Source organism: Somniosus microcephalus, chromosome 11, assembly GCF_052327205.1.
Source record: "Somniosus microcephalus isolate GS21.2 chromosome 11, FLI_Smic_1.0, whole genome shotgun sequence".
NCBI classification, from domain to species: Eukaryota; Metazoa; Chordata; class Chondrichthyes; order Squaliformes; family Somniosidae; genus Somniosus; species Somniosus microcephalus.
In genome coordinates this window covers 167,334,123-167,359,645 of record NC_140997.1, presented here as the reverse complement: position 1 = coordinate 167,359,645, position 25,523 = coordinate 167,334,123, and the positions used below count along the sequence as shown (strand labels likewise).

At 46.0% G+C, this 25,523-nt stretch overlaps 1 long non-coding RNA gene across 1 annotated transcript in view; it reads right to left on the bottom strand.

Annotated features, from left to right (window-relative positions):
- The window catches only part of LOC147110975 (uncharacterized), an 850,625-nt gene that overhangs the window by 60,527 nt on the left and 764,575 nt on the right, over nt 1-25,523 (bottom strand). The gene's annotated exons all lie outside the window — the stretch shown is intronic.

Below are 25,523 nucleotides of genomic sequence, written 5' to 3'. Positions count from 1 at the left end.
CGCCGACGGACGTGAGGACACCGTGTCCATAAAGGACCTCGCCTCGGCAGGAAGCGACAATGACCCATCCTCACCACCCCCAGAAGAACCTCCACCATCCCCAGAGGTATCCTCACCACCCCCAGAAGTACCTGCAACACCCCCAGCACATGGGTATGCCCAGGAGGGCACCACGGACACCCGGTCGGAACCCGAGGTACTGTTGCAACGTTCAGGAAGGACTATCACACCCCCGGACAGACTAAATCTGTAGAAGGGGTGAATGTGATGAAATATATGTCTTCATCAGCCCCTGTGTTTTACCTGCATTGTATTGTGTGTACCGCCCCCTTTCCCCCTATTGTGTGTATTGGCTCCGCCCCTGTCTTTTGTCATATAAAGGTCTCAAGAGCTGTATGAGTCATTCTGCCAGACGAATCCGATGTGGAATGGCGTGCAATGTTCTTAGCGATTAAAAGCCTTCAGTTGAATCCTTTAACTTCTTGTCTTTGAGTTATTGATGGCACATCAGGGATCTCACTGAAAAGTATAAAATTCTGACAGTGCTAGACAGACTGGCTGCAGGGAGGATGTTTCCCCTGGCTGGGGAGTCTAGAATGAGGATTCACAGTCTCAGGATACGGGGAAGGACATTTAGGGCTGAGATGAGGAGAAATTTCTTCACTCAGCGGGTGGTGAACCTGTGGAATTCTCTACCACAGAAGGCTGTGGAGGCCAAGATACTGAATATATTTAAGAAGGAAATAGATAGATTTCTAGACACAAAAGGCATCAAGGAGTATGGGTGGAGAGCGGGAATATGGTATTGAGATAGAGGATCAGCCATATCATACTGAATGGTGGAGCAGGCTCGAAAGGCCGAATGGTCTACTCCTGCTCGTATTTTTCTATGTTCCTATGAGTTCTAGGATTTTGACCCAGTGACGATGAAGGATCGGCGATATACTTCTAAGTCAGGATGGTGTGTGACTTGGAGGGGAACTTGGAGATGGTGTTCCCATGCGCCTGCTGCCCTTGACCTTCTAGGTGGAAGAGGTCGCCGGTTTGGGAGGTGCTGCCAAAGAAGCCTTGGCGAGTTGCTGCAGTGCATCTTGTAGATGGTACACACTGCAGCCACGGTACGCCGGTGGTGGAGGGAGTGAATGTTTCAGGTGGTATATGGGGTGCCAATCAAGCGGGCTGCTTTGTCCTGGATGGTGTTGAGCTTCTTGAGTGTTGTTGGAGCTGCACTCATCCAAGCAAGTGGAGAGTATTCCATCACACTCCTGACTTGTGCCTTGTAGATGGTGGAAAGGCTTTGGGGAGTCAGGAGGTGAGACACTCGCCACAGAATACCTAGCCTCTGACCTGCTCTTGTTGCCACAGTTAAGTTTCTGGTCAATGGTGACCCCCCCCAGGACATTGATGGTGGGGATTCGGCGATGGTAATACCGTTGAATGTAAAGGGGAGGTGGTTAGACTCTCGCATGTTTGAGATAGTCATTGCCTGGCACTTCTGTGGCACGAATGTTACCTGCCACTTATCAGCCCAAGCCTGAATGTCGTCCAGGTCTTTTTGCATGCGGGCATGGACTGCTTCATTATTTGAGGAGTTGTGAATGGCGCTGAACACTGTGCAGTCATCAGCGAACATCTCCATTTCTTACCTTACATTGGACGGAAGGTCATTGATGAAGCAGCTGAAGATGGTTGGGCCTAGGACACTGCACTGAGGAACTCCTGCAGCGATGTACTGGGGCTGTGATGATTGACATTCAACCACCACAACCATCTTGCTTTGTGCTAGGTATGACTCCAGCCAGTGGAACGTTTCCCCCCCCCCCCCGATTCCCATTGACTTCAGTTTTACTAGGGCTCCTTGATGCCACACTCGGTCAAATGCTGCCTTGATGTCAAGGGCAGTCACTCTCACCTCACCTCTGGAATTCAGCTCCTTTGTCCATGTTTGGACCAAGGCTATAATGAGCTCAGGAGCCAAGTGGTCTTGGCGGAATGCAAACTGAGCATCCGTGAGCAGGTTATTAGTGAGTAAGTGACGCTTTATAGCACTTTCGATGACACCTTCCATCACTTTGCTGATGATTGAGAGTAGACTGATGGGGTGATAATTGGTTGGGTTGGATTTGTCCTGTTTTATTGGACAGGACATACCTGGGCAGTTTTCCACATTGTCGGATAGATGCCAGTGTTGCAGCTGTACTGGAACAGCTTGGCTAGAGGTGCGGCTAGTTCTGGAGCACAAGTCTTCAGCATGATAGCCGGGATGTTGTCGGAGCCCATAGCCTTTGCTGTATCCAGTGCGCTCAGCCATTTCTTGATAGTACATGGAGTGAATCGAATTGGCTGAAGACTGGCTTCTGTGATGGTGGGGACCTCAGGAGTATGCCGATATGGTTCATCCACTTGGCACTTCTGGCTGAAGATGGTTGCAAACGCTTCAACCTTGTCTTTGCCACTCACATGCTGGGCTCCACCATCATTGAGGGTGGGGATATTCATGGAGCCTCCTCCACCTCCCGTTAGTTGATGTGGCAGGACTGCAGAGCTTTGATCTGATCCGTTGATGTGGGAACGCTTAGCCCTGTCCATACCATGCTTCTTCTGCATTTTAGCATGCATGTAGTCCTGTGTTGCAGCTTCCCCAGGATGGCACCTCATTTTTAGGTACAACTGGTGCTACTCCTGGCATGCTCTTCTACACTCCTTATTGAACCAGGGTTGGTCATCTGGCTTGATGGTAATGGCAGCGTGAGGGATATGACAGGCCATGAGGTTACAGATTGTGGTGGAATATAATTTTGCTGCTGCTGATGGCGTACAGCGCCTCATGGATGGCCAGTTGTGAGCTGCTAGATCTGTTCTGAATCTATCCCATTTAGCACGGTGGTAGTGCCACACAACACAATGGAGGATGTTCTCAGTGTGAAGTCGAGACTTCGTCTCCACAATGACTGTGCGGTGGTCACTGCTACCAATACTGTCATGGACAGATGCATCTGCGACAGATAGAATGGTGAGGACAAGTAGGTTTTTCCCTCATGTTGGTTCTCTCACCACCTGTCGCAGGCCCAGACTGGCAGTCATGTCCTTCAGGACTCAGCCAGCTCTGTCAGCAGTGGTGCTTCCGAGCCACTCTTGGTGATGGACATTGAATTCCCCCACCAGAGTACATTCTGTGCCCTTGCTACTCTCAGTGCTTCTTCGAAGTAGTGTTCAACATGGAGGAGTTTTGATTCATCAGCTGAGGGTTTGCAGTAGATGGTAATCAGCAGGAGGTTTCCTTGCCCATGCTTGACCTGAAGCCATGAGACTTCATGGGGTCCACAGTCAATGTTGAGAACTCCCAGGGCCACTCCTTCCCGACTGTAGACCACTGTGCCGCCATCCCTGGTGGGTCTGTCCTGCCAGTGGGACAGGACATACCCAGGGATGGTGATTGAGGAGTTTGGGACATTGGCTGAAAGGTATGATTCTGTGAGTATGTCAAGCTAGTCTGTGTGACAGCTCTCCCAATTTTGGCACAAGTCCCCAGATGTGCGAGTCAGCAGAGAGTGCTGTGAGTTTGGGTAAGTGTGAGAGTTCTTTAATTGTTATTTCTCTTTAAATCCTTCTTGATAAGATTACTTAAGCAGTTTAAGTAAAGGGGAAAAGTTAAATATTTGGGATTCTGTTGGTTTAAGAAGAGTAAAACAAGGTTACACTGCAGTAGGAGTAAATTGGCACAGCAGGCAGTGGAAACCAGTTTTCTAACCAATCAGCAGGGGTGACTCATTTGGCTGTAAACAAACAAACAGTATAAAAAGACCAGTGCTAGTGCGAGTCAGCAGAGAGTGCTGTGAGTTTGGGTAAGTGTGAGTTAGGGTAAGTGGGGTGTTAGGTGCTCTTTTCAAACTTTAACTCTGTGGGTTGTAGTTAATAAGGCCTTTCTGGTGCAGAGTGACTGTTGGTAAACCATTTCACTGGTGTAATTAGAGGGATTGATTTAATTTAAATCCAATTAATTAAAGGGGATACTAGCATCTAAAATCGGGCAGAGGGTGTCCATAACTAACAATAAAAAATTTAATTAATTACATAGACTGGAGCAGGTGATGTGTTACTGTTGTGAGATGTGGGAGCCGGTGGACCCCATTGAGGCTCACGGTGATTACGTCTGTGACAAGTGTCTGCTGCTACAGGAACTCCAGCTCCATGTTGATGAGCTGGAGTCTGAGCTTCAGACACTGCGACACATCAGGGAGGGGGAGAAGTACCTGGACTCTGTGTATCAGCAGGTGGTCACACCTATGAAGTTAATTAATTCAGATGTAGCCCATGGTCAGGGACAGGATGGTGTGACTATGAGTGAGGCAGGTACGGGGATCCAGGAGGTAGAGCTGGAGGAGCCGCAGCCCTTGCTCTTGTCCAACAGGTTCGAGGTTCTTACTCCCTGTGGGGACAGGAGCAGGGACTGCAGGGAGGATGAGCAACCTGGCCACAGCACCGTGGAACGGGGGGCCATTCAAGAGGGGGGAGTAAATAGAAATGTTGTAGTGGTAGGGGACAGTATTATTAGGGGGATAGATAGAGTTCTCTGCAGCCGAGAGCGAGAGTCCCGAAGGCTGTGTTGCCTACCCTGTGCCAGGGTTAAGGACATCTCCTCTGGGCTGGAAAGAAACTTGCAGTGGGAGGGGGTGGATCCAGTTGTCGTGGTCCATGTTGGTACAAACGACGTAGATAGGACTAGGAAGCCGGTTCTGTTAAAGGAGTATGAGCAGCTAGCGGTCAAATTAAAAAACAGAACCTCAAGGGTAATAATCTCTGGATTATTACCTGAGCCACGAGCGAATTTGGCTAGGACTAATAAAATTAGAGAGTTAAATGCGTGGCTCAAAGACTGGTGTGGGAGAAATGGGTTTTGCTTCCTGGGACACTGGCACCAGAACTGGGGCAGGAGGGAGCTGTTCCATTGGGACGGGCTTCACTTGGCCAGTGCTGGGACTAGAGTCCTGGCGGATCATATAACTAGGGCTGTAGAGAGGGCTTTAAACTAACTTGTGGGGAGGAGGTTCCTAGAGAGCAAATAACAAAAATGACAACAGAGAAGGTCATAGACTTAGGTAGCAGTGGGGAAATTAAAAACCAGAGCGTGTCAGGAAGGGGCAGAAGGTATGGAGTAAAAGGTAAAGTAATAAAAAGGGCAAAAGCAGGAACTAAGTGTCACAAAACATATTTGAAAGTTCTCTATCTGATGCACGTAGCATTCATAACAAAATAGACGAGTTAATGGCACAAATAACTACATATGGGTGTGATCTTGTGGCCATTACAGAAACATGGCTGCAGGGTGACAATGCCTGGGAATTAAACATACCAGGTTATTTAACGATCAGGAAGGACAGGCAGGAAGGAAGGGGAGGTGGGGTGGCTATGTTAATAAAGGAAGGAATCACTGTAATACAGAGAAATGATATTGGGTCAAAAGATCGGGATAATGAAACAGTTTGGGTGGAGATAAGGAATAATAAGGGGAAAAAGTCACTAGTGGGCGTAGTCTATAGGCCTCCTAACAGTTGCAACTCTGTTGGTCGGAGCATAAATCAGGAAATAGTTGGGGCTTGTAATAATGGAACAGCTATAATCATGGGGGATTTTAACTTTCATATTGACTGGACTAATCAAATTGGGCATGGCAGCCTTGAGGAAGAGTTCATAGAGTGTAATAGGGATGGGTTCCTTGAGCAGTATGTAACTGAACCAACCAGGGGGCAGGCAATCTTAGATCTGGTCCTGTGTAATGAGACAGGATTAATTAAAAATGTCATAGTAAAGGATCCCCTTGGAATGAGTGACCATAACATGGTTGAATTCCATATTTAATTAGAGGGTGAGAAGGTTGGATCTCAAACAAGCGTGCGAAGCTTGAATAAAGGAGATTATGAAGGTACGAGAGCGGAATTGAGTAGAGTGGATTGGGAAAATGGATTAAAGGGTAAGGCGACACATGATCAGTGGTGTACATTTAAGGAGTTATTTTACAACTTCCAAAAAAAATATATTCCACTGAGAAGAAAAGGGTGTAAAAGAAAAGACAGCCATCCGTGGCTAAGTAAAGAAATTAAGGATAGTATTCGACTAAAAACAAGGGCATATAAGGTAGCCAAATCTAGTGGGAGGATAGAGGATTGGGAAAACTTTAAAAGACGGCAAAAAATAACAAAAAGATTGATTAAGAAAAGGAAGATAGATTATGAAAGTAAATTAGCAAAAAATATAAAAACAGATAGTAAGAGTTTTTATAGTTATATAAAAAGAAAAAGGGTGGCTAAAGTAAATGTTGGTCCCTTAGAGGATGAGACCAGGAAATTAATGGTGGGAAATATGGAGATGGCAAAAACACTGAATGAATATTTTGTATCCGTCTTTACAGTAGAGGACATTAAGAATATCCCAACACTGGACAAACAGGGGGCTATGGGGGGGAGGAGCTAAACATGATCAAAATCACTAAGGAAGTGGTACTCGGTAAAATAATGGGACTCAAGGCGGATAAATCACCTGGATCTGATGGCTTACATCCTAGGGTTTTGAGGGAAGTGGCGGTAGGGATTGTGGATGCATTAGTAATAATTTTCCAAAACTCCCTGGACTCAGCAAAGGTCCCGGCAGACTGGAAAACTGCTAATGTAACACCCTTATTTAAAAAGGGCAGTAGACAGAAGGCTGGAAACTATAGACCGGTTAGCCTAACATCTGTGGTAGGTAAAATGTTGGAGTCCATTATTAAGGAGACAGTAACAGGACATTTGGATAATCATAATTTAATAGGACAAAGTCAGCATGGTTTTATGAAGGGGAAGTCATGTTTGACAAATTTGCTGGAGTTCTTTGAGGAAGTAACATATAGGGTGGATAAAGGGGAACCAGTGGACGTAGTGTATTTAGACTTCCAAAAGGCATTTGACAAGGTGCCACACAAAAGATTATTGCTTAAGATAAAAAATCACGGGATTGGGGGTAATATTCTGGCATGGATAAAGGATTGGCTATCTAACAGAAGGCAGAGAGTTGGGTAAATGGTTCATTCTCAGACTGGCAATCAGTAACTAGTGGTGTTCTGCAGGGGTCAGTGCTGGGTCCCCAACTCTTTACAATCTATATTAACGATTTGGAGGAGGGGACCGAGTGTAACATATCAAAGTTTGCAGGTGATACTAAGATGGGAGGGAAAGTAGTGAGTGAGGAGGACATAAAAAACCTGCAAAGGGACATAGACAGGCTAAGTAAGTGGGCAGAGATTTGGCAGATGGAATACAATACTGGAAAGTGTGAGGTTATGCACTTTGGCAGGAAAAATCGTAGAGCAAGTTATTATCTTAATGGCAAGAAACTGGAAAGTACTGAAGTACAAAGGGATCTGGGGGTCCTGGTGCATGAAACTCAAAAGGTTAGTATGCAGGTGCAGCAAGTGATTAAGAAGGCCAATGGAATGTTGGCTTTCATTGCTAGGGGGATAGAATATAAAAATAGGGAGGTATTGCTTCAGTTGTACAAGGTATTGGTGAGACCGCACCTGGAATACTGCATACAGTTTTGGTGCCCATACTTAAGAAAAGACATACTTGCTCTCGAGACAGTACAAAGAAGGTTCACTCGGTTAATCCCGGGGATGAGGGGATGGACATATGAGGAGAGGTTGAGTAGATTGGGACTCTACTCATTGGAGTTCAGAAGAATGAGAGGCGATCTTATTGAAACATATAAGATTGTGAAGGGGTTGGATCGGGTGGATGCGGGGAGGATGTTCCCGATGATGGGTGAAACTAGAAATAGAGGGCATAGTCTTAGAATAAGGGGCTGCTCTTTCAAAACTGAGATGAGGAGGAACTACTTCACTCAGAGGGTGGTAGGTCCATGGAATATGCTGCCCCAAAAAGCTGTAGAAGCTACATCATTACATAAATTTAAAACAGAAATAGACAGTTTCCTAGAAGTAAAGGGAATTAAGGGTTACGGGGAGCGGGCAGGAATTTGGACATGAGTCTAGGTTCGGATCGGACATGGCCCTGTGGGTAGCGGAGCGGGCCCAGGGGCCGTGTAGCCTGATCCTGCTCCTATTTCGTGTGTCTAATTCTGTTAGATTCAGGAGATGGTTCTGTGATAGTAGATTGGCGGTTAGGATCAGATCAGCCATGATCTTATTGAATGGCGGAGCAGGCTCGAGGGGCCGATTGGCCTACTCCTGCTCCTATTTCTTATGTTCTTATGTTGGCTGAGGAGGACTTTGCAGTGTTGACTGGGCTGGGTGTGCCGTTGCCGTGTCCGTAGCCGGTGCCAAAGTTGATGCCGGGTGGTCCGTCCGGTTTCATTCTTTTTCGTAGCGGTTTGTGAATGGCTTGCTCGGCCATTTCAGAGGGCAGTTTATAGTCAACCACGTTGCTGTGGGTCTGGAGTTACATATAGGCCAGATCAGATAAGGACGGCAGATTTCCTTCTCTAAAGGACATTAGTGAACCAGATGGGTTTTTACAACAATCCGATAGTTTCATTGTTACCATGACTGATAATTATTCCAGATTTATTTTAATTAACTGAATTTAAATTCCCCTGCTGCCGTGGTGGGATTTGAACTCACATTTCTGGATCATTAGTCCAGGCCTCTGGATTACTAGCCTAGTGTCATTACCACTATGCTACCGTTCTCATGTACAGACCAGTTCTGCCAAGAGTTTAAATTCAAAATATAACTCATCTGTTCTCTCCACAGATGCTGAATAGCCTGCTGAGTGTTTCCAGCATTTTCTATATTTTGCATTTCTGATGTGTAACAGTTAAAATACAATGGGCCAGATCTTGCGGTAAGAATAACGGTGAGGCTAACAGTGCTCACCATTATAATGGGATAAATCTGACAGCAACTTCTGGTGTCCGCTCATACGCAGCTAAATGCGGAAATCTGTAAGTCGCTGTCAAAGATACCCCCACTCCTCCACAGGGTGTGTTGCTGCAGGCCTCGTCGATCAACTGCACACTGCAATAAATGTAACGATGTGAACTTGGGGTACTTACCCACTAGTTCCATACTAAAAATGGCTGAAAATTAGGGCTGGTGCATTCAGGAGTAAGTAAATTTTTAATGACGTGTTAAGTGATATTTACTGCTGAACAACTTCTCTGGGCCTGAAAAATTAATTTTACAAGTGTGGAGTCTGATTCCCTCAGGCAAAAATGAGTGTTGGAGGTTTAAAAACAAAATTACAAAATTGTCTCTTTTATCTCTCTCCCTTAATCCCATCTGTGTTTTGCTTTCTGTACATCATTTAAATCTAATTTATATTTCCTGCTTTATACTCCCTGGTTTGTACTCTGCTTGTCTCAGTGAGGATTCTTCAATCTGATTGGTTGAAGAGCCTCACTGTTGCTTTTTCCTGTTCACAGATGCCCTGTAGAAGGTGCCGCACTGAAACAGATGCTGGTTTAGTGCAAAAAAGTCTGCACTCTAAAGCCTGTAAAAACTTTGTGGACAGCTGCCAGTGAGGTGAATGGCGAACACCTTTCCTTCGCCGCTGACCGCAAAATCCGGGCCATTATTTTAGCATTCTGTGAAATGTTTTACATTGTAACACTTATTAAAATAGCAAAGAGCCAATTCTAAATAGACCATGCTGACCTGTACATCCTTCCATTCCTCCATTTCCCCATTGACTTAGCTTGTTCCAATGATCACTGCCTCTTTTAAAAAAAAATACACTGGACGCTTCTTCTATCTAATTAAAAATTTCAGGAATTATCCATCACCAACGCTAAAAATTTGAGACCAAGGAAATCAATCATAAGATTGTAAACCTGTAACAGCCTTATATATTTTTCAAAATCTTCATCGAAAACATTTCCATGTCCTTGTTTTTCTGTTACAAATGTCCATAACCACAGCAGAAGTTTTGGAGGATTGTAATCAATTAAATCCTCTTCAGACATTTTTATTTTCAGATTATTTTGGAAGTTTGGACAGCAACTTTCTACTTGTGAAGGAACAGTAATCTGTTATCTCCAAGGAGCTACATTTATCTCCTGTAAAGCTTAGCTGAAATAAAATCAATGTGATTGAAAACCTTTAAAGTGTTGTTTAAGGGGTAATTTCTGCTCCTCAGTGAATTCAGCAAACTGCTGAAATTTCTGGGGCTGATTTCCCGAGGAGCGACACCTGAAGGAAGTGTGAGCTGGGAATTTAAAGACTTACATTTATATAGCTCAAGACATCCCAAATCGCTTTACAGCCAATGAAGTACTTTTGAAGTGGAGTCACTGTTGTAATGTAAGAAATGCGGCAGCCAATATGCGCACAGCAAGCTCCCACAAACAGCAATGTGATATTGACCAGACAATCTGTTTTTAGTGATGCTGATTGTGGGATAAATATTGGCCAGGTGACTGGGGATAACTCCCCTGCTCTTCTTCGAAATAGTGCCATGGGATCTTTTAGGTCCACCTGAGAGAGCAGACAGGACCACGGTTTAACGTCTCATCCAAAAGACGGCACCTCCGACAGTGCAGTACTCCCCGAGTACTACACAGGAGTGTCAGCTTCGATTTTTCTTGTGCTTAAGTCTCTGGAGTGGGACATGAACTCACAACCTACTGACTCAGAGGTGAGAGTGTTACCTACTGAGCAACAGCTGACATGGCCTACCTAATTAAAAATTTCAGAAATTATCCATCACCAGCGCTGACAATGTGAGACCCAGGAAATCGATCATAAGATTGTAAAGCTGTAGCAGACTTATATATTTTTCAAAATCTTAATCGAAAACATTTCAGTGTCCTTGCTTTTCTGTTACAAATGTCCATAACCACAGCAGATTACTGTTGCATCACAAATAGAAAGTTCCAAATTGGATGGAAAATCAAGGGACACAAGGCCCTCAATTTCCTGAACAGTGCTCCTTGTGAATGCTGCTCGTCAGCACGAGAGCTTGATTAGGGATCCAGTCCTATATTTCATTTTGAAATTATAGAAAGCGAATGGCTGAATGCAAGAAACATCTATTCGGCCTTTGCATCTGTTATATACTAATGGATCTCCTTTGGCGTTGTCCACAGAAAGCCAATCTGCACAGGTTTTCAATAAAATTAAACACAAAGATACTTTCTTCTCAGGTAAACAAGAGCCTCCAATGTGCCCTGGAGTCATGAGCTTGGATCTCCTACAGTCTGGCAGGGGAACGGCTCTGGATGCCCAATTTGTTGCTTCAAAAAATTTGGCAGAGTGCTATAATTGGGGCTAGTAAAAAATTCCGCTCAGTTTTTGAACTAAATCAACAGCACAGAGAAATCTTCTCAAACAGAGACTGAGGGAGAGGCCTCTATGGGAGGCCCAAATTGGAAAATCATTAAAAAATCATTTAAGTTAAAAATAGAAAATGGGAAAACTGAAGCATGGGAACGAGATAATGGTAAGTCATTGTTCCAAACTTTTGTTGTCCAGGAGGGAGGTTGGAATGTTTTCAGTATCCTGAAGCTATGAAGGTTTTAAACCTGTCTGAATAATGGTGCTTCAAGTATGAGGCACTGAAGCTCCTGAAGCACCATCTAGTGGTAAAAGTGCAACTGCAGGTGTGACTGACACCTGGTAGCTGCTATTGCGGTACCACTTAGAAGCACAACAGAAATAATGACACCCCACGAAGGCGCGTATAACATGAAGTCCAAATTTAATGTATTATATATGGATAGATAAGTATGTTAATTGAGGGGAGGAAATGTTCATCTGCTGAAGAATGATTTTATAAAAGCAGTTTGAGGTAGATTTTTGCAAGCTTTTTAGATATTAGGAATTATTCTTAAACATAATTAGGGCCAAAAATCTGCAACTATTCTGGTGAACTCTCGTTGTAGCCTGAACCGGAGTATGCCGGAACAGTCACAAACTTACACGCCTGATGCCAACATTTGTTGTGTGGCCAAATGGGTGCCCCTGGTTTAGGAAGAGCAGAGATATACTTGATCTTACCTTGCCGACAGCAATGGATGTGGGGCCCACCTGAGGCTCCAGAAAGGGATCAGGGGCTGGATTCTTGAGGCTGACCGGCCACATTTTTTTTTCTTTCTTAAAAGCGACTCCCTAACATAAGGAGCTACTTAGAGCACAAAGGATTTCTTTGCAGGGAGCAGAGGGACCCAGCATCCCTCAGTGAGCCAGAAGATTTCCATGCAAAAGAGCAGCTCACATGCATTTCCTGCATTTACTGCAGTAATGCACTAGCATAGATATGCACCCATATGTTTAAGTGCAATGCAGCCCAAACTCACCTGATATCGATGTAATTGAAAGGTTTCACCCTTGGAAGAGTCCCCAAACTTTTGCGCCTCATTTCTGGAGTTGCGCCTCATTTCTGGAGTTTCATAGCAATTTAACTTTTTTGCAATCTTTTCAGTGTCTGCACCTGGGACTGTGCCTTGGTTTTCTGATGTGTTTTTCCTCAGTGTGGCTCTCTATCTGTAGGTGTGTGATGCTGCTGCATGGTCTCTTTACATGGGCTTCTTCCTATTTACATACCACAACGAAATCTAAGATGCACCTAAATGGATCTATGTCACCTCTTGTTTTCTCCTCTCTTCTGCTCCTTGTTACTCTTTATTTGTTTATTATCTTTGCTCCTGTTTTTATTAGCTTATTGTGCCCCCATATAAATATTGTTTTGGTTAATACCACAGTTAACCTGGTTATCTTTCTAATAATCATTAATCTGTTTCCATTCCTCCCTTTCCCAATTTATTTGACTCTCTTTATTCTCGTACGATTTGAATCAGTGATCATACATTTATACTGTAATTGCCTGTCTCAGACTTTGAGTTGCAGTGTCAGTATGAGCCAGGCAGCACCCTGCTCACAATGCCTGGTTGCCAGGCAGCACCCTGCTCACAGTGCCCGGTTGCCAGGCAGCACCCTGCTCACAGGGCCTAGTTGCCAGGCAGCACCCTGCTCACAGTGCCCGGTTGCCAGGCAGCACCCTGCTCACAGGGCCTAGTTGCCAGGCAGCACCCTGCTCACAGTGCCCGGTTGCCAGGCAGCATCTTGCTCACAGTGCCCGGTTGCCAGGCAACACTGTGCTCAAAGTGCCCTGTTGCCAGGCAGCACCCTGCTCACACTGCCCTGTTGCCAGGCAGCACCCTGCTCACACTGCCCTGTTGCCAGGCAACACCCTGCTCACAGTGCCCGGTTGCCAGGCAGCACCCTGCTCACAGTGCCCGGTTGCCAGGCAGCACTGTGCTCAAAGTGCCCTGTTGCCAGGCAGCACCCTGCTCACACTGCCCTGTTGCCAGGCAGCACCCTGCTCACAATGCCCGGTTGCCAGGCAGCACCCTGCTCACACTGCCCTGTTGCCAGGCAGCACCCTGCTCACACTGCCCTGTTGCCAGGCAGCACCCTGCTCACACTGCCCTGTTGCCAGCCAGCACCCTGCTCACACTGCCCTGTTGCCAGCCAGTACCCTGCTCACAGTGCCCGGTTGAACTTCACTCCTTCTCTTCAGGTATATACCTGGTTAAATGCCTTAACAGAGCTCCTCTCTCAGCAGTTAAAATGTTCTGGGGGCAAGTTTGAGTGACCAATTAAAAGCCCTGAGGAAATTCCCGCTGTTCATATTTTGAGGGAGTGTGGGCAGCAGATTCTCCACTCTGCAAATATTTAAATAAACTTTGAGTAAATTTATAAAGTTCACAGGAAATACTCCGATAAAACTATATTTAGTCCTTACCATTGAACTAGATCCATTGAACACGACTTACTCCAGAAGGAAGGAAATCGTTACAAATGATCACTTAAATGCAGTAGTCTAACAAATTTTCTTTGTTTTTCTTTTACAAATCATTGAGTTACCAAAATTGCCATTGATTTTGCTTCCTTCACTGCACTTTTTCAAGATGTAAACATTGAAGCTGTCTAAATGGAAATCTTAAATCTCAATAAATGTATATACTATAGCTTATGAAACATTGAATAAGAATTTGTACAGATGTTCTAACTTTATCGGCTGGGATTCTCTCTCCAAGACCATTCATTATAAATGGGAAAATTCCAAGCCTTACTAGGTGCGCTGTCTTCCCACCTATTCGCTGACCATGCTTTGGTAACTCTCACTGTGGCCCAGAAATTCGGGTCTCCACGGGTGAGTACGCATGGGGTACTCACCCGTAAGCCCAATGGAAGTGCTGGTTTCCTGCAGGCACTGCGCATGCGCGGGAAACCGGCACTTCCGTTCCCCTGAAAGAAGGGGTTCAGACCGCGTGCGCAGGAGAGGCTGCGCGTGCGCATCAAACTTACTTTTTTTTGCAGGTTTTCCCGGGATGGTAAGTCTCCAGAAGTTAGACATGTAAAAAGCAGTCGCAAGGCCTGCTTTTTACAAGGTAAGTGGTGAATTAATTAAAATTAAAACATTTTTTCCACAGGTTTATTATTTTTAAATACTTTAAAGAAAGGTAAGTTTATTTTTAGCCCCGTTAGAAAATAAAATTATTTTTTTCAAAAATTTAAATTATTAGTTATTTCATGTAATTTATAGTTTATTTTAAAAATGTGATTTAAAAAAAAATTTATTTGAAGATTTAGTGATGTTTTGGGGCTTATAGTATTTATAAGTTTGACAGGTCTTCCTATCAAACTTATGAATGAAGCATTCCCTGCTACCATTGGCTCTCCATGGCCCACGTGATCCCAGGGAACGCATCGAACTAACTGCGCTCCTGGGATATGCAAGCACTGCGCGCCGGCAGTTGGAGGAGGCCCAGGATCGCAATTCCACAGGGGCCCACAGCTCAACGGCCGGCGCACAAGGTAAGTGCACCCGCGGGAAGCCCCCGACCCGAATTTCTGGGCCCATGTTTCTGAAGCACAAGTATATAGTTTGATTAATTCTTCAGCATTTCATTACTGGTTACATGCAAAGCTGACAAGTGTCGGATCTGCACCAAGGCCTGTTTTGGGGGAATAATGGCACCAAACACAGATCAATGAACATTAGGAATACAGACGCTAATTAGATGCAGTAAATCCATGTTGCAGCAGTTTTCCTATTTTTTTTATGTTGCCCTGTTTATCAGGAACAGATTAAGTCACATGCTAGCCACATTGCCACGTACAAGGCTGACAACTCTGAGTGCAAACTGCAGATTCATGTTTGTGTGACAAATTTATCAGCATGAGGCAATCTAATTAAGAGGTCTTGATTCTTTCTTTTAAATGTATCAAGAAAATGCCATCAAATAAGCAAATAATAAAATGTGATCATCTCATCTCATGTGATATGCCCATTTTCATTATTAAATAGAAACAAATTAGTTCTATTTTACTGCAGCGATGTGCATAATTTTGATTAAGTCAGGAGCTCAAGTGGCCATTCGTAATGCAGGGGTCAAGACATGAATTACACCAGGGTATTTGTTCATGGAGAGATTCACATCTGAGCCTGGCTCTGTCCTCACGCAACATCCACACACTTTCCAGGGGAAGCTTCTGGATAGTCATTCAGCAGTGAGAACCCTGATGGAGTTTTCCCTTTCTGAGCTTGGGGTGCTGAGGCCAAATGTAACACTTCTACTGATGAATAATAAACCAAAAAAACTGAGATGAAGAACAGAATCGAGGGTCGCCAGATGACAAAAGAAAAACATCGAATCATACAGCACAAAAGAAGGCCATTCAGCCCATTGTGCTGTGCCGTCATTTTGAAGCAGCTATACAATTAGTCCCACTCCCTGCTCTTTCCCCATAGCCCATTTGAAAATTAGTATTCTGCCATGAGAATCTGCTGAGGTCATGAAATTCTACTCACAGCCTCGAATAATTAAGTGCAGTTATGCCACAAGAAAGAAAATGAAGTCTGCCTAAATGTCGACATACTCAGTCTATCAGAATTATTCTAAAATGTCTCACTGTTGAAAACTGCAGAATATATTTAATCTACTGTTGATTCATTTTCACTTTCAATTATAATATATCTTAGCTGAATTATACCTTTGACTTTTTAAGAATAGAGCATACACAGCACTGCAACCTATTGTTATGGTGGAATGTACACGAGAATGTGGTTATGCCTATGGAACTCTTTTGTTAGTCTATCATTTTTAATTGCAGACTGCTAGCATGCATTACTCACCATGGCAATTTGTTCGTACTGATAATGCATTTAGATGAGACATTTAGGGTAGAATTTCCACAGGGGTTTCTCCCGATTTCCCTGTAACGACTTTAGCTTTGAAATTACATTTTGCGATGCTAATGTATGAATGTTTAACACAATCGTATGAAATTACGTTATCTGCAATTTTAACAAAGGCATTTTAAATGGGTTAACGCCTCGATTAGAGTTAGAGAGAATGCACTCCCATACAAATGCATTAAGTATACATACACTCATGTCGCACGTCATCATATTTAGATTATTCAATATTACGATGTCTACTTTTTAAAAAAATCAATGGAAAGGCAAAATGGAACTGTCTAGTCAGTTTTTTCTTAAACTTACTATTCCTCACCGTATCTAGTTTTCTTCCTTATTCTGCTGGAAGCGCTGACTCCTGGTGAAGTGTGTTTGGACAAGTGTTAAGTCACCTGTCAGTATTTCATTCAAGTGTCCATTCTTAACATGTGAGCCTAAATAGTGAGTGTTTGATTTTGATTGTGGGATGCATCACAACTGCATCTGTCCTCAACCAATGCCCACAAACTTTCCAGCAGCAGTTACTGAGTAGCAATCAGGAATGGGGCCACTGGCTGATTTTTCACCTTTCAAAACCATCACCACCCCGGCTGAGATCAGCTAACCTGGCAGAGAGAGAGATTAAACCAAAACGTGGTTGTCCAGGGAGAGGAGAAAAAAAACCAGCCAGAGAGTTTGCTGTTCATGGCTAGCCCATGACCATTGGTAAAAATGTTATATGGGGGTTGAATGAGAGCCAAACTGGTTCTGACTTCCATCTACCCTGTCCCCCCTCCCCCCAAATCAATGACCTGCTAATCCTCATTGGATTATAATTAAGAATGGCCACTTAGGCAAGGTACCAAAGGGTGACTTGCATTTGTAGAACTTCAAAATGAATTAGCACCTTCTGGAGATGAGGGGAGAAAGTTACAGGAAAAGGAAGAGTGAGAAAATGAGTTACTTGATGTATAATATTTTGTTTCTGCCACATTGGACTATTCCCATTGCTGACTAAACACAGTGAGTGCGACATCTTGCTAACACAGAATGTAAAAGAACTGCTTGTAGACTATTGTTTATTGACAATAGGTCATAGTATTAGAGGGACAGGTCATCAAAGTCTTCTTTGGATCAGAATCTAGATATGATCTAATAGATCGGAAGTGGTGCAATTCTGATTTTTTTTTCTAGCTCATCCTGCAATCTTCAATCCAAGAAAAGATTGCATATATTTGGAAACTAACAATCTGTTCAGTTTTAAATGAATTTTTTTAATGATTTTGAAAAACAAAATAATTTATAAAATATTCTGGTTTAACAAACTCTGTTCATGACTAGTAATTGATGACATTTTACAAGATACCAATTCAAACAATGAAGTTAACAACTAAGTTAAACGAATGCAATTCAGCAATTCTTTTAATAAAAAATTTTCATTAGGCTGCTTCAATTAGCTTGCAATTAAAAAATTCCTCTTTGGATTATGCTGAATACTTCTTTTCCACACATTTCCCCAAATGAAAGATCTAATGAGTTTCTATTTTCAGTAAAGAGACACAAACAGAACACCTATAAGAGTAATGCTCTGAATGAGTATTTAGAATGGTCTGTGTCAAGTGGTCTTCCTTCATAGTATTTGGAATATGAAGAATTACTCAACAGGTTTTTCCCTAATTTGTTAGGATACGTTTATTGGAATACAGTCATTTTGAAGCAGGCTAACCTAACAATTGGCTTAAATTCCCTGTCCCAATTATAATTCCACTGCCAGTGGTTCTGCTTCCTTTGGAATACAGCACAATGGATGAAACTGTTGCTGGGAGCTGCTCATGTAGGGTACAAACAGTTTTCCCAGTGCACATTCTAGCAAAAAGAATAGCCGGGGTAAGAAATGGTATCATGTCACGACAAAGCACCAATAGATATTTATCTATGTCTACTGTGGATTTTCAGTATTCATACCCTTCCCAAAAATAAAAAAAAGACTTGTGAGAAATGGGAAGAAAAGTTAAATTTATTTCTTGCTAAGGCTTTATTAAAGGTCATGAATGAGGATCTATCTCATGCCACATTCTGTAGTTGCAACGTCCAACTGAAAAGTGAATGTTTTACTCTGGGTCAGGCTAAAGGATTTTTTTTTATTACCAGAGAGCAAGAGAAATTAATAGTATGGAGAAAGATTGTTGCTTGATAGCATGGGTGCAGTGGCTGTATAACATCAGTAGAAGAGGAGGAGAGGATGACCCAGGAATGCAAAAGCCACAGTCAGCACATGATTCTACAGAGTTTCCAACAGTAACGTTTCTGTATTAGATCATTCATTATCTTTTGTATCTGAGCTTAGCTAGGCAAAATACTATGAATTTAAAATGGACTTCAGTTGGCTGCATTGTTAAAAGTGTCCTGTTGCCTTTGTGGGTAAAATACATGAATACTGTTTACAGATATTTCTTCATGAAATACCTGCTGCAGTTGGTTTCTGTTAAATAGGTCATTATAAGTAATCATAGGTTAGATAAATCAGAAATTCCCTAAGGTTTTTGAGATTTTAATGCATCTGAGGATTTTACTGGAGTCAACTGACTATGTGAGAGTAGCCAAGCTATATGATATGAAAGTCAAAGATTTCTGTTCACACCTTATTTACTTGAAAATTAAAATTGATTAACAATGTGATTTCCTGGATTAGATTGGCCAAGAAGCGCTAACATATTAGGGTAGATTTTCAGATGGGCCCCCTGATGAGTGCCTGGCAGGTACAGCATACCTCAGGTACACTGCACCTATAAGGCAAGAGAAGGCCTCGAATTCACTGGCTGAGGCCCACTCCCAACGCTGGCCCGTCCCTGATAGAGACTTGATGATGGGAGGAGCAGCAGATGGGAGAGTGTAGCTGCAGGCCTAAGGAGCCAGCATCTACATTGCTAGCTGCTCTGGGAGCGAAAGTCCTCATTACCTGAGTACCTCAAGTGTTCTTTCTGGGCAGTCTGTGGGATCAGCACATGGTGTGTTGCAAATTGTGTAAACAGGCCTAAAAGCAGGGATATCTTCACAGGAAAGTAAAATGTTAGAATGTGTAAGAGTCATTCAGCCATATCTGTAATGGTCTGTTATATGTCAGCTTGTTAGTTGTGTTTAGGGGAATGAGAAGAGTTTATGATGGAAATTAGGTCACTTCTGGTCATGGTAATAAAATGATGGGAAAAATTTATTAAGGCGATCGGATCACTTGTGTTTATGAAAGCGCATGTTTGTTTAGTTCATGTTATTCTGTTGGCATTTGTATGTGTCTTTGATGTACTGTGATTTATTGGTGGTATGCATGGACTAGTTTTTTTTAATTCATTCATGGGATGTGGGCGTCGCTGGCATGGCCAGCATTTATTGCCCATCCCTAATTGCTCTTAAGAAGGTGGTGGTGAGCAGCCTTCTTGAACTGCTGCAGTCCGTGTGGTGAAGGTACTCCCACTTAAGGAGGCAGTTCCAGGAATTTGACCCAGCGACGATGAAGGAACGGCGATATACTTCTAGGTCAGGATGGTGTGTGACTTGGAGGGGAACTTGGAGGTGATGGTGTTCCCATGCGCCTGCTGCCCTTGTCCTTCTAGGTGGTAGAGGTCGTGGGTTTGGGAGGTGCTGTTGAAGAAGCATTTGTGAGTTTCTGCAGTGCATCTTGTAGACGGTACACACTGCAGCCACAGTGCCCAGGTGCTGGAGGGAGTGAATGTTTAGGGTGATAGGTGATCAAAGGTGAAATTTGGTATAAGAGATGTGCGTAAACCACTATTCAGCAGCTCATACTGGAATCGTGAAGTTTGATGTCTCAACTCTCATACTGGTTTTGTGAAGTATGGGGTTTCAATAAAGACTGATCCTGCATTGCTACAACTGAATGTGTGTGTAATCTGGCCTTCAAAGACAAAAAAGAACAAGAAAGCAGTCCAGCAGCTGCTACTGAAGAGCATTAGGCTGAAAGCCCCACTACCCAAAGATTGTCGGCGGGTAGGAGGAATTCCAGTCAATGCTCACCTACTGATGTCAATGGTGAGGTCCTCCATTGGAGTGAGAGTTTTATTGTGAGCTGGCTTCTCCACTCTAGAAGAGTTGGAGTGGGTTAGCGGGTGCTCTGTGGAAGAGCTTATGATGGAAGCAGCAAGTGTAGGTAAGAGGGAGAATTGGTTGTGAGGGCAGGAGCAAATATTGAGTGTTAGTGGAAAGAGAAGGAGGTGTAGTAAGGTGTCCCAATATGATTGGAGGGGAGGGTTGTGCAGCAGGAGAGGGGTGGATTAGTAGTTCTAGGGATAAGTGTGGTATGCCTGTAGAATGAGTAAGAAAGATGTGAAGAGGATGTGGTAAACCACTTTTATCGTTCACTATCGTTACACTATGGTTATCACTGTTATATCGTTACACTATGGTTATCACTGTTTACACTGTTGTATCACTACACGAGGTCGCCTCTTGTCACGCTGTTATACCTGGGCTGACCACTGCTGACTCCGCCCATGGCTCCACCTACCTGCCCAGGTATAAAGGTGGTCGACTGGCTGGTATTCCTCCTTGTTGGATCCGATCACCCACGAGGGTGGGCTCTGTTATTTAGCCAATAAAAACCTATAGTTACTTTCTTAACTCGTCGCTTTTCATTGGATGAATTGATAGGTATATCAATTTTATTGGCTAAATTTTAAAATGTCGTTACCTGAGCAGCCAAACGACCAGTCAACGGAGCAGCCAAACGACCAGTCAGACGCCCAGCTACAACAGCCACAGCAGCCGGCCTGGCTGCGAGCCCTCCGACCACCGTACCTGGATCTAAACCCACAGGCAGTAAACTCAGCCCTCGACTTCGAACACTGGCTGAGCTGTTTCGAATCCTACCTGGGAGAATCCGGCGTGCCTCAGAGATCCAAGCTAAGAGTTCTGACTGCCCAAGTGAGCCCTAAAGTATTCGCACTCATCCGGGACCTTACTACATACGAGGCCGCCATCAACCTGCTGAAACAACAGTACCGGAGCCCGGTAAATTCCATGTATGCCAGACATCTCCTAAGATCCCGCCCGCAACAGCCAGGAGAGTCTGTAGATGAATTTTTACGGGCGCTACAAACACTCGGCAGGGACTGTGACTTTAAAGCGGTAACGGCGGCAGAAAATACTGAAGATAATATCCGCGATGCCTTCGTGAAAGGCCTGCGGTCCGACTACTCACGGCAAAGACTGCTTGAAGCAAAGGACCTCGACCTGAACACAGCTGCAGCCCTCGCTCGCTCCCTGGAAGTGGCCCATCGGGACCTCGAGGCGTACTCCAGGTACTGTAATTCGCGACCCTGGGACTCGGGACCGACCCCGACCGCAATACCCCTCGCAGCGCCGCCCCGGGACCTACCTCAGCGTCGGTGTCCCGGACCCGATCGGGACCACCACCCCCGGTACCGGCTGCGACATCGGACCCCCGCGATCAGGCCGCCAGCTGCTTCTTCTGCGGCCAGGCGAAACACCCGAGGTCGCGCTGCCCTGCGAGAAACGCGACTTGCTCCAGTTGCCAGAAGAAAGGCCACTTCGCTAAGGCCTGCAGAGGGAGAGCCACAGACACCAGCAGTGCCTCATGCGAGCTGTGGGGGCGGCCATCTTTCATCAAGGCCACAGATGCCAGTATCCCCTCGTGTGAGTCGTGGGGGCGGCCATCCTTGATCAAGGCCACCGACACCAGCAGTGCCACATGTGAGTTGTGGGGGCAGCCATCTTCTCCGCCATCTTACCCCACCTCGTGGGCGCCGCCATTTTACCCACCACACTCGACCGCCACCTCGCCTCCAGACCTGACCACCGCCTCACCCGCAGACTACAGCAGCTCGCTCAGCCATACACTAGCCTCCATCACACTGGACCAAGCTCGCCCGCATCACCTGTCCAAGTCCATGATGGACATCGAAGTAAACGGCCACGCCACGACCTGCCTGTTCGACAGCGGAAGCACGGAGAGCTTCATCCATCCAGACACGGTGAGCCACTACTCCCTCACTGTCCGGCCAACGCGCAACCGGGTCTCGATGGCGTCTAGGTCCCACTCTACAGACATCAGCGGCTACTGTGTTGTGACCCTGTCGGTTAGGGGCACGGAGTATAAAAATTTTAAACTTCTCGTCCTGCCCCAACTCTGCGCTGCCGTCCTACTAGGGCTGGATTTCCAATCCCACCTTCAAAGTGTCACTCTAGCATACGGTGGACCCCTCCCCCCACTCACAGTCGACAACCAGCAGCCTTTAAACCGCCCACCGCGTACCACCTGCGGCCTATCCACCCTCAGGGTCCCGCCTCCCTCCCTGTTCACCAACCTCACCCGCGACTGTAAACCCGTCGCCACCAAGAGCAGGCGGTACAGCGCCGGGGACAGAGCTTTTATTAGCTCTGAAGTGCAGCGCCTCCTGAAGGAGGGCATCATCGAGAGGAGCAACAGCCCCTGGCGTGCTCAGGTCGTAGTCGTCAAGACCGCCGATAAAAACCGCCTAGTCATCGACTACAGCCAAACCATAAACCGGTACACCCAGCTGGACGCATACCCCCTTCCCCGCATATCTGATATGGTCAATCAGATTGCACAGTACCGCGTATTCTCTACCATCGACCTTAAGTCGACCTATCACCAACTCCCTATCCGCCCTGAGGACCGCCAGTATACCGCCTTCGAGGCGAATGGCCGCCTCTACCACTTCCTGAGGGTTCCCTTCGGCGTCACCAACGGGGTTTCGGTCTTCCAAAGGGAGATGGACCGGATGGTTGACCAGAACGGGCTGCAAGCCACGTTCCCCTATCTAGGTAACGTCACCATCTGCGGCCGCGACCGGCAGGACCACGATGCTAATCTGGAGAGATTCCTCCGTACGGCCCAGCGGCTGAACCTCACCTACAATAAGGAGAAATGTGTGTTTAACACCTCGCGCCTTGCCATCCTCGGCTGCGTAGTAGAGAACGGAGTCATCGGCCCCGACCCCGAAAGAATGCGCCCCCTCATGGAGCTTCCCCTCCCCCACTGTCCAAAGGCGCTGAGGAGAACCCTGGGGCTCTTCGCCTACTATGCCCAATGGGTGCCCAATTATGCGGACAAAGCCAGACCCCTCATGAAGTCCACCTCCTTCCCCCTGACGGCAGAAGCGTGCGCAGCCTTCTCCCTCATTAAGGGAGACATTGCTAAGGCCACAATGCACGCGGTGGATGAGTCTATCCCTTTCCAAGTGGAGAGCGATGCATCCGACTTCGCCCTGGCCGCAACCCTTAACCAGGAGGGGAGACCAGTGGCCTTCTTCTCAAGGACCCTCCAGGGCCCCGAGATCCGACACTCTTCGGTCGAGAAGGAGGCCCAGGCGATCGTGGAGGCTGTACGACGCTGGAGGCATTACCTGGCAGGCAAACGATTTACCCTCCTCACCGACCAACGTTCGGTCGCCTTTATGTTTAATAACAAGCTGAGGGGCAAAATCAAGAACGACAAGATCTTGAGGTGGAGAATCGAGCTCTCCACCTATGATTATGATATCTTGTACCAGCCTGGTAAACTGAACGAACCCCCAGATGCTCTATCACGAAGTACGTGCGCCAGCGTGCAAAGTGATAGACTGCAGACCCTCCACAACGACCTCTGCCACCCCGGAGTCACCAGACTTTACCACTTCATTAAGGCCCGCAACCTGCCCTACTCCATCGAGGAGGTCAGGACCATGACCAGGAACTGCCAAACCTGTGCCGAATGCAAACCGCATTTCTTTAGGCCGGACAGAGCAAGCCTGATCAAGGCCACCCGCCCCTTCGAGCGCTTGAGCATCGATTTTAAGGGGCCCCTCCCGTCCTCTGACCGTAATGTGTACTTCCTCAACATTATTGATGAGTACTCCCGTTTCCCCTTCGCCTTCCCCTGCCCAGACATGACCAGTACCCCGGTCATCAGATGCCTGAACGACCTCTTCGCCTTGTTCGGGTTCCCGAACTATATACATAGCGACCGGGGCTCCTCCTTCATGAGCGAGGAACTTCGCCAGTTCCTACTAGCGAGAGGTATTGCTGCAAGCAGGACCACCAGCTACAACCCCCGGGGGAACGGCCAGGTGGAAAGAGAGAACGCGACTGTCTGGAAGGCCGTTCTCTTAGCCTTAAAGTCTAAGGGCCTCCCAACCTCTCGCTGGCAGGAAGTCCTCCCGGCAGCGCTGCACTCCATCCGGTCACTGCTTTGCACTGCCATTAACGCCACCCCCCATGAACGAATGTTTGTTTTCCCCAGGAAGTCGACTACGGGAACCACACTACCAACTTGGCTGACCTCTCCGGGGCCCGTCTTGCTGCGAAAGCACGTGAGGGCCCATAAAATGGACCCCCTGGTCGAGAGGGTGGACCTCCTGCACGCCAACCCCCAGTACGCCTATGTGGCATACCCAGACGGGCGGGAGGACACAGTCTCCTTACGAGACCTTGCACCCTCGGGCACCCCTGAGACACCACCATTACCCCCCACCACTCCCCCAGATCCAGCCCAGGTAGACGGCATGCCGGAACCCCACGAGCCTTCGCCGACCACGCAGACACCAGCATTAACGTCGGATACTGCATCACCGCCGCCGCTGCTGCGACGATCAGAAAGGCTTACGAGGCCTCCGGACAGACTGACATACCCGAACTGGTAGTACACTTCACCCTGCCGGACTCAAATCTAAACAAGGGGTGAATGTGGTAAACCACTTTTATCGTTCACTATCGTTACACTATGGTTATCACTGTTATATCGTTACACTATGGTTATCACTGTTTACACTGTTTTATCACTACATGAGGTCACCTCTTGTCACGCTGTTATACCTGGGCTGACCACTGCTGACTCCGCCCATGGCTCCACCTACCTGCCCAGGTATAAAGGTGGTCGACTGGCTGGTATTCCTCCTTGTTGGATCCGATCACCCACGAGGGTGGGCTCTGTTATTTAGCCAATAAAAACCTATAGTTACTTTCTTAACTCGTCGCTTTTCATTGGATGAATTGATAGGTATATCAGAGGAGTCTTACCTTGGCAGTCCTGGTAAGGTAATAACATTTTTTCCTGCACTGGATCCAGGTTCTGCGAATGAAATTGCTGGCATTTCCTGGTTAGCCACCTCTCACTGTGCCTGAAAAGTGATTTGGCGTGGCACCCATCTCCCATCTGCTTCCTGGTCCTCACTTGTTCAGTGAGCAGCTCCACAACAGTATCAAAATACCGGGCTATGGTGTCTGCCATCATTTTGCCACCCGCCTCACAAACACGGTGTCTACTCACCATCACTGAAAACATCACCTCCCCTTTAAAATCTGCAGGCTGGC